The sequence below is a fragment of the Lepidochelys kempii genome, chromosome 2 (assembly GCF_965140285.1).
Source record: "Lepidochelys kempii isolate rLepKem1 chromosome 2, rLepKem1.hap1, whole genome shotgun sequence".
NCBI classification, from domain to species: domain Eukaryota; kingdom Metazoa; phylum Chordata; order Testudines; family Cheloniidae; genus Lepidochelys; species Lepidochelys kempii.
The window spans coordinates 180,857,273-180,865,130 of NC_136381.1; positions in this window are offsets into that span (position 1 = coordinate 180,857,273).

A 7,858-nucleotide genomic window follows, 5' to 3' on the forward strand; every position below is an offset into this window, starting at 1 on the left:
ATGCCTTGAAGTATTATTTTCTTTTCAGTGTTTATAGTTCCATGAGAAAATGCACTGGAACAACGTTAACTCTGAATTAACAAAGATTATGTGTAGGAATTTCCTAGGTTTTTTCAAATACATGTATGTAAATTATTAAATTTGGGGGCTAAGCACTCTGGGTTGGAGATAGAGGCTGCAAAGCTAGTCGCATATTTATATCTCCATTTAAAAGGTTGCATTCCCAGCAGAGAAAGTTTTCACCAGTGCTCCAGCTTCTTCCCTCAAGCTCCAGATTCATCCCCTTTTCATGAGAAGCAGCAGCAGCAGCCTGGCAATTTGTAAAGCTTTAAGCAATGATTAATAAAACATGAGTGTCAGTTAAAGCGCTCTCTGCTGAGAGCGTAACATTTAAACAGAGCAGCTCTGATTGTTTCACTGGCTCCTTAATTTCCCAAGTCCTGTTACCCATACAGCTCTGATCCTGAGACCCTCAATCAATCCCTAGCCCAGGAAGGCACCTTCTGCACCCCATCCACTGTCTAACCTGGTGTCAGCATCTAAGTTCTATGTATATATTTTAATATGAATAACATTTTATACATGTAATTGTTATCTTTTCAAAAACTGTACATGCACAGATTGATGTGACTACACTGGATAATGTATTAGTGGAAAAGAAGAGAGGGCTGCAGGGGGGTGGAGGCAAAGGGAGGACAGGGAAGACAATGATCAAGAACAGTGGGCAAGGTCTGCCATAGGGCTGAGAGAGGAAGGCCTGTACTGTACACCTTAGAAAGCACTTCTCCACAGTCTTTCAGAAAAGGACAGGAGAGCCTCCTCCATTTTTGCAGGCTGTCTATGATCCGGGAGAAAAGTGAGAGTGAAGGTTCTTGCTCATCACTCAGCCGGTGAAGAGCTGAATTATGTAACAAGGCACATGTAACTAAGGGCATGTGTGTATTAGAGCTTTGTGAGCCAGTGTAGCTATAGCATTATAACTGCACTTGTCCAATCCCCCAGCCTCACCCCCATTGCAGCTGTGCTGTGTAGTACCAATGAAATAAATTTGGGGCCTGGTAATAGGGCCCACCCCTCCGAAATCTCCCCATTTGCACCCCAGTTACAGATATTTAGGGGGTCTCTGGGCTCGTATACCTGGTATAATTGTCCTTCCTTTCCATCCCCTCTTGTCAATCCCTTGTGCTGCATCAATGTAACTTACCCCAGTCTGAAACCAGGCTAAGCCACATTTCTGCAAGCCCTGCTGTACATGGGTAAAGAACATCCATACTGGGGGTTTACGCTAGAGCTGGTCAGAAAAATTTCAGAAACTTGGAAAATGCAGTCTTGTCGACATTGAAATGCGTTGTTAAATCGTATCAATTTTACCGCAATTTTGTTTCAGAAAGTTCCGACAATGTTGAAATCATAGAATCATAGAATATCAGGGTTGGAAGGGACCTCAGGAGGTCATCTAGTCCAACCCCCTGCTCAAAGCAGGACCAATCCCCAATTAAATCATCCCAGCCAGGGCTTTGTCAAGCCTGACCTTAAAAACTTCTAAGGAAGGAGATTCCACCACCTCCCTAGGTAACGCATTCCAGTGTTTCACCACCCTCCTAGTGAAAAAGTTTTTCCTAATATCCAACCTAAACCTCCTCCACTGCAACTTGAGACCATTACTCCTTGTCCTGTCCTCCTCTACCACTGAGAACAGTCTAGAGCCATCCTCTTTGGAACCCCCTTTCAGGTAGTTGAAAGCAGCTATCAAATCCCCCCTCATTCTTCTCTTCTGTAGACTAAACATCCCCAGTTCCCTCAGCCTCTCCTCATAAGTCATGTGTTCCAGACCCCTAATCATTTTTGTTGCCCTCCGCTGGACTCTTTCCAATTTTTCCACATCCTTCTTGTAGTGTGGGGCCCAAAACTGGACACAGTACTCCAGATGAGGCCTCACCAGTGTCGAATAGAGGGGAATGATCACGTCCCTCGATCTGCTGGCAATGCCCCTACTTATACATCCCAAAATGACATTGGCCTTCTTGGCAACAAGGGCACACTGCTGACTCATATCCAGCTTCTCGTCCACTGTAACCCCTAGGTCCTTTTCTGCAGAACTGCTGCTGAGCCATTCAGTCCCTAGTCTATAGCGGTGCATTGGATTCTTCCATCCTAAGTGCAGGACTCTGCACTTGTCCTTGTTGAACCTCATCAGATTTCTTTTGGCCCAATCCTCCAATTTGTCTAGGTCCCTCTGTATCCTATCCCTACCCTCCAGCGTATCTACCACTCCTCCCAGTTTAGTGTCATCCACAAACTTGCTGAGGGTGCAATCCACACCATCCTCCAGATCATTTATGAAGATATTGAACAAAACCGGCCCCAGGACCGACCCTTGGGGCACTCCACTTGATACTGGCTGCCAATTAGACATGGAGCCATTGATCACTACCCGTTGAGCCCGACAATCTAGCCAGCTTTCTATCCACCTTATCCATTCATCCAGCCCATACTTCTTTAACTTGCTGGCAAGAATACTGTGGGAGACAGTGTCAAAAGCTTTGCTAAAGTCAAGGAACAACACGTCCACTGCTTTCCCTTCATCCACAAAGCCAGTTATCTCATCATAGAAAGCAATTAGATTAGGCAGGCATGACTTGCCTTCCTGATCACTTTCCTCTCCTCTAAGTGCTTCAGAATTGATTCCTTGAGGACCTGCTCCATTATTTTTCCAGGGACTGAGGTGAGGCTGACTAGCCTGTAGTTCCCAGGATCCTCCTTCTTCCCTTTTTTAAAGATGGGCACTATATTAGCCTTTTTCCAGTCGTTCGGGACTTCCCCCAATCGCCATGAGTTTTCAAAGATAATGGCCAATGGCTCTGCAATCACATCCGCCAATTCCTTTAGCACTCTCGGATGCAACGCATCCGGCCCCATGGACTTGTGCACGTCCAGCTTTTCTAAATAGTCCCGAACCACTTCTTTCTCCACAGAGGGCTGGTCACCTCCTCCCCATGCTGTGCTGTCCAGTGCAGTAGTCTGGGAGCTGATCTTGTTCGTGAAGACAGAGGCAAAAAAAGCATTGAGTACATTAGCTTTTTCCACATCCTCTGTCACTAGGTTGCCTCCCTCATTCAGTAAGGGGCCCACACTTTCCTTAACTTTCTTCTTGTTGCTAACATACCTGAAGAAACCCTTCTTGTTACTCTTAACATCTCTTGCTAGCTGCAACTCCAGGTGTGATTTGGCCTTCCTGATTTCATTCCTGCATGCCCGAGCAATATTTTTATACTCATCCCTGGTCACTTGTCCAATCTTCCACTTCTTGTAGGCTTTTTTTTGTATTTAAGTTCAGCAAGGATTTCACTGTTAAGCCAAGCTGCTCACCTGCCATATTTACTATTCTTTCTACACATCGGGATGGTTTGTCCCTGTAACCTCAATAAAGATTCTTTTAAAAACAGCCAACTCTCCTGGACTCCTTTCCCCATCATGTTATTCTCCCAGGGGATCTTGTCTATCAGTTCCCTGAGGGAGTCAAAGTCTGCTTTTTTGAAGTCCAGGGTCCCATATTAACATTTTTCAGAACTAACTGTTTTTACTTTTTCAATTTGAAACAACTTTTTGTTTCAATTTTTTAACTTTCGTATTATAATATAAAACTTTTAAAAAGTCAAAACCAAAATGAAACATTTTGATTAGTTTGAAGTGAATTATTTTTGAAATTTTTGTTTGTAGAAAAATTTTGAAGCCAACTTTCAAAATCCTTTGTAAAATGGGATTTCTGTCCTCTGCACAGCTCTGGTTATTACATCAGTGAAGTGCACTCAGACCAAAACCTCAGCCCTCAGAATGCATTCTCTAACAGCCTAGTTATAGGTGACTTACCCTACAAAAGTACGCTGCACAACTCCATCAAAAATAACTGGTGCAGGGTGAATTACATGCTACTATTGTCCCTGCAAAATGTTCTTGGAGAAATTAATAAGATGAAAATATACTAAGTAAGAAACCTTGCAATGTCAGTAGCAATGGTTATATTGTTCATATATCAAAAAAACTGCACATCAAGGAAAACAGCCAATATCTTTGATTTTGGAATCATCCTTGAGTCAATTTTTTAATTCTCAGATTTCAGGGATATCTTTCCTAGAAGGATCAGAAGAAAGCTTTGGATTCATTCAACAAAGGGGTAAGTTTTTAATGCTTATCAATTAAACGAGGCAAGTTACTAGTAAATATCCATTTATAAAATTGATTCTGTGCTGAGAAATAAGTGCAATAAACTGAGGAAGCTAAATAATAATCTTCATACAGAGTAAAGAAGTTTGATCCCTGATTTAAATGCAAATCTTAATGGAACTTTGGCTATAGAGTCACTTTGTCACTTCTGCAATAATATAATCTCTGCCTCAAATTTACACTTCTTCAATTTGATCTCCACTGCCTTATATCTTGTGTAAAATGGACGTGAAACGCTACCAGATCAAAATGGAACTGTTTTACACCCACTTTACACAGATGTAAATGACTGCACAAAGTGCAAGAGAGTGGAGAATCATGCCATTTGCCCTCACCTTATGGCCCTATGCAACTCTATGCCAGCCCTCATCTCTGATCTCATCTCCCTGTGCTCTGCCAACCATGCCCACCTCCCTGGCTCATTTGTTTCCTCCATTCCTTGGCTCCATGCCTTTTTCCACAGCCCACCTCTTTTGCAAGGAATGCTCTCTCAACTGTGATTCACCAAGCCACCCCCTTTCCTGTATTTAAGTCCCTTATTAAAATGATTCTTCCATGTGTCCATGAGAACTGAACAAAGCCAAACATTACAGCTGGGATTTCCAAAGGGGCCTAAGGAATTGGGGAGCCCCTTGTGAAAACAAAGCAAACCCCTTCAAGGGTCGGATCCAAAAGTCACTGAAGTCATTGGCAGTCTGTCCACTGACTTCAATGGGCTTTGGATCAAGCCCCCAAGTTATTCCTTGCCCTGGCTTCCTACTGTACCTGTCCCACTGTCCATGCAGCCACAGCTTCATTGCTATTTTTAGCATGTTAGTTCAATCAGACCTGGAGTATGTATGTCTATCCAAGATGGAAATTACACCTCCAGCTGGAGGGTAGACATACCCTTAGACTTTAAGCTCTCTGGGGCATAAAATCTCTTCATTTTGTATCTAGCTGAGTGCCTAAAGTTGCTGGAGTTTAAAAAATGAATAAGAAGAAAGACACTGGAACACTCTGAAGTTGTTCGAGATGGTTGTCTGATCAAGATTGTACTTAAGGTTGACAGCCAAACATCTGGCATTTTAGTCCAGCTCTTGTCGGCAGAGAATTGTTGCCCGTGTTGTATTTTTTATTACTTTATTCAGTTTAGTTTTACGGAGGCTTGTACAGTGATCAATAACCTTCTAAAGAAGGGGGGGATATAATTTTCTCTCCCATTTTTATGTGTGTGTGAAACCTTGACACTGTCTTACTGCGGAAAGGACTCTCTGAGGAAACAGGTGCTAACACAAACAGCAATGTTGGACCTTTTAAAATTGACCTCTCAAGAACAAAGACCCTGATGTTATTTAGAGCAATGGGTTGGTTGAAGAGCCACCATCTTTGCCCTGAAGGGGAAGCTTGTTTGAGTGACTTTGCACCATCTGCCCAATGCACTAATTCTCCTGCACACGTCAGTGCTCCAGGGCTTTGTAATGCAAAAGCCTTCAGCAATCTGTCTGCTTGCTGCATGATCTAGTGCCACCCTTGCCTCTCGCTGTGGGTTGCATTGCTGAGAGACATTAAAGGAAGAGCTTGCCAGAATGAACAAAAGGCTCCTGGCACAGCCCACTTTCACCATATTTTTAATCTGATTTCTATGAACAGATCAGAGACATTCAATGCCTGCTGTGTAGAATCACCCTTCCTTGTCTAACCTAGTGGAGCTGGAAGAACAGTGGAGTGTTCCATAGGAGAGTGATGGGGGTGTGCTTCCCACAATGATCAAGGAGTGTAAAGGAGTTTCTGTAGTTAGCTGACTGGCTGAGTTTCTGTTGGCAAGTACTTTTTGAATGGTGCTGGGATTTACTGTATTACTAATTACATTTTAGGGTGCTTAGAGGCTTACATAATCACCTTTTTATTTAAATCTAAATAAAATATTGGGAGAACAGAATTCTTGTGAAATCATCATTAGATTAATAGAATATTAACCCTCTCCCTGTTGGTGACATCTTAACCAATTTAATGGATATTTTCTAGGCGCCACTAAATGTCACTGATGCACCATTTCTTTCAGACCTTTTTCAAATTTACCAAACTCTGGAACACAAGACTGAAAACTCCTCCAGGCAAGCGACCCTGTCTTTTGCCCTGCTTTATAATCCAGGGTGCTCTGTGACTAATAAAAATAAAGTTAACACATTTTTGCTTGTGGTAAGTCATATCCCACCTAGTTAGAAATGACCTGGTGAGGTTTTAAGCTTTGCTGTAATTTATTTCTGATGGTTTCTGGGATGAGAACTAGAAGTTAGCCAATTTTTTCAATGGATAAGTTGCCTATGTTAAAGGGAGAGTAGTAGTAAAATACCACAGATTTTGATTCTACTATTGTAATATAGATATTATATATTCATACCTGAAAGCTGTAGGATATATATATTCATACCTAAAAGGTATGATATTATATATTCATACCTAAAAGCTGTGTATGATAGAATTATCCAACGGTTCTGCAAGACCCAAGTGATGGGCAACTGATTGATTTCTGATGTGATCCTGAATGGCGAATGAGTACATTAGGAAATTTGATACCTTGCCTCGCACATCACCTGCATACTGAGAGTGTGAAGGCCTGTTCTGATGTTATAACTCCCCACATTATAAGCAATCAGGATGTGTTGTGACCAATCTGTTGCACCTGAGACAAAGACGCAATTAACGGCATTATAAAGTTGGCGCAAATTATAACTTAGTGTTCTTGCTGTATACCTCTGGGGCAGGGGACACACTTATTAAATAATTCTCCTAGTTAAAGCATCTATAACTGATTTATGCACATTGGAGCATGAGCCTGTGTGATGCTAACCAGTTCCTGGGAGGTGTTGAGCCAGTGTATAGGACTTATTTCACCTCACACTCCAATATCTCCCAGACAGTAGTCGGGAAGCCTAAGCTGTTTTTGATCATGACAGTAAATGTATGGTTTTTTGTTAATCATTAGTGTAATTAGGCCCCACAAGTACTGTGTTCCTGTTATCATTATTTATATTACAATAGTGCCTAGAGGTGGCAATTGAGATCCGGACCCCAGCGTGCTAGGCACTGTACAAAGAGTTCCAAACAGTCCCTGACCCAAAGAGTTCACAATCCAAATTGTAAAGCCAGAGAAAGAGTGAGAAGGAAAACAGAGAGGTGAAGTGACTCGTGCAAGGTCTGACCAACTGGTCGGTCGCAGAACCGGGACTCAAACCCAGGTCTCCTGAGTGCTGTGCCTATCCACCAGATCATACTGTGACTCCGGTTCTTAGTTGTTATATTTCCTTGTTATTTGCTATTAAATTCTGTAGAAGTTTTGGAATGTGTTTAATTTGATGTTGTCCCAAATGTTCAATGTACTTATAATATATAACTACCTTCTAGAAGATGCTGGGAGAAAACGAGGTATGGAGCAGCGGAGGCTTTTCTCCCTTAGGAAAAAATGAACTTGTTTTTAGCACTGGGATCTCTAGCACTAGCATCTTCTCTCCACTGAGGGCAGAGATAGAAGTGATTTAATATTTTAGTGAGTGCTTGAATTCCTAGTTCCCCTGTCTCAGCAACTCTTGATGGCAACTAGTTTTCATAAATCTCAAAGTTTACCACTGCCTTGATCAGCAGTGGATAACAT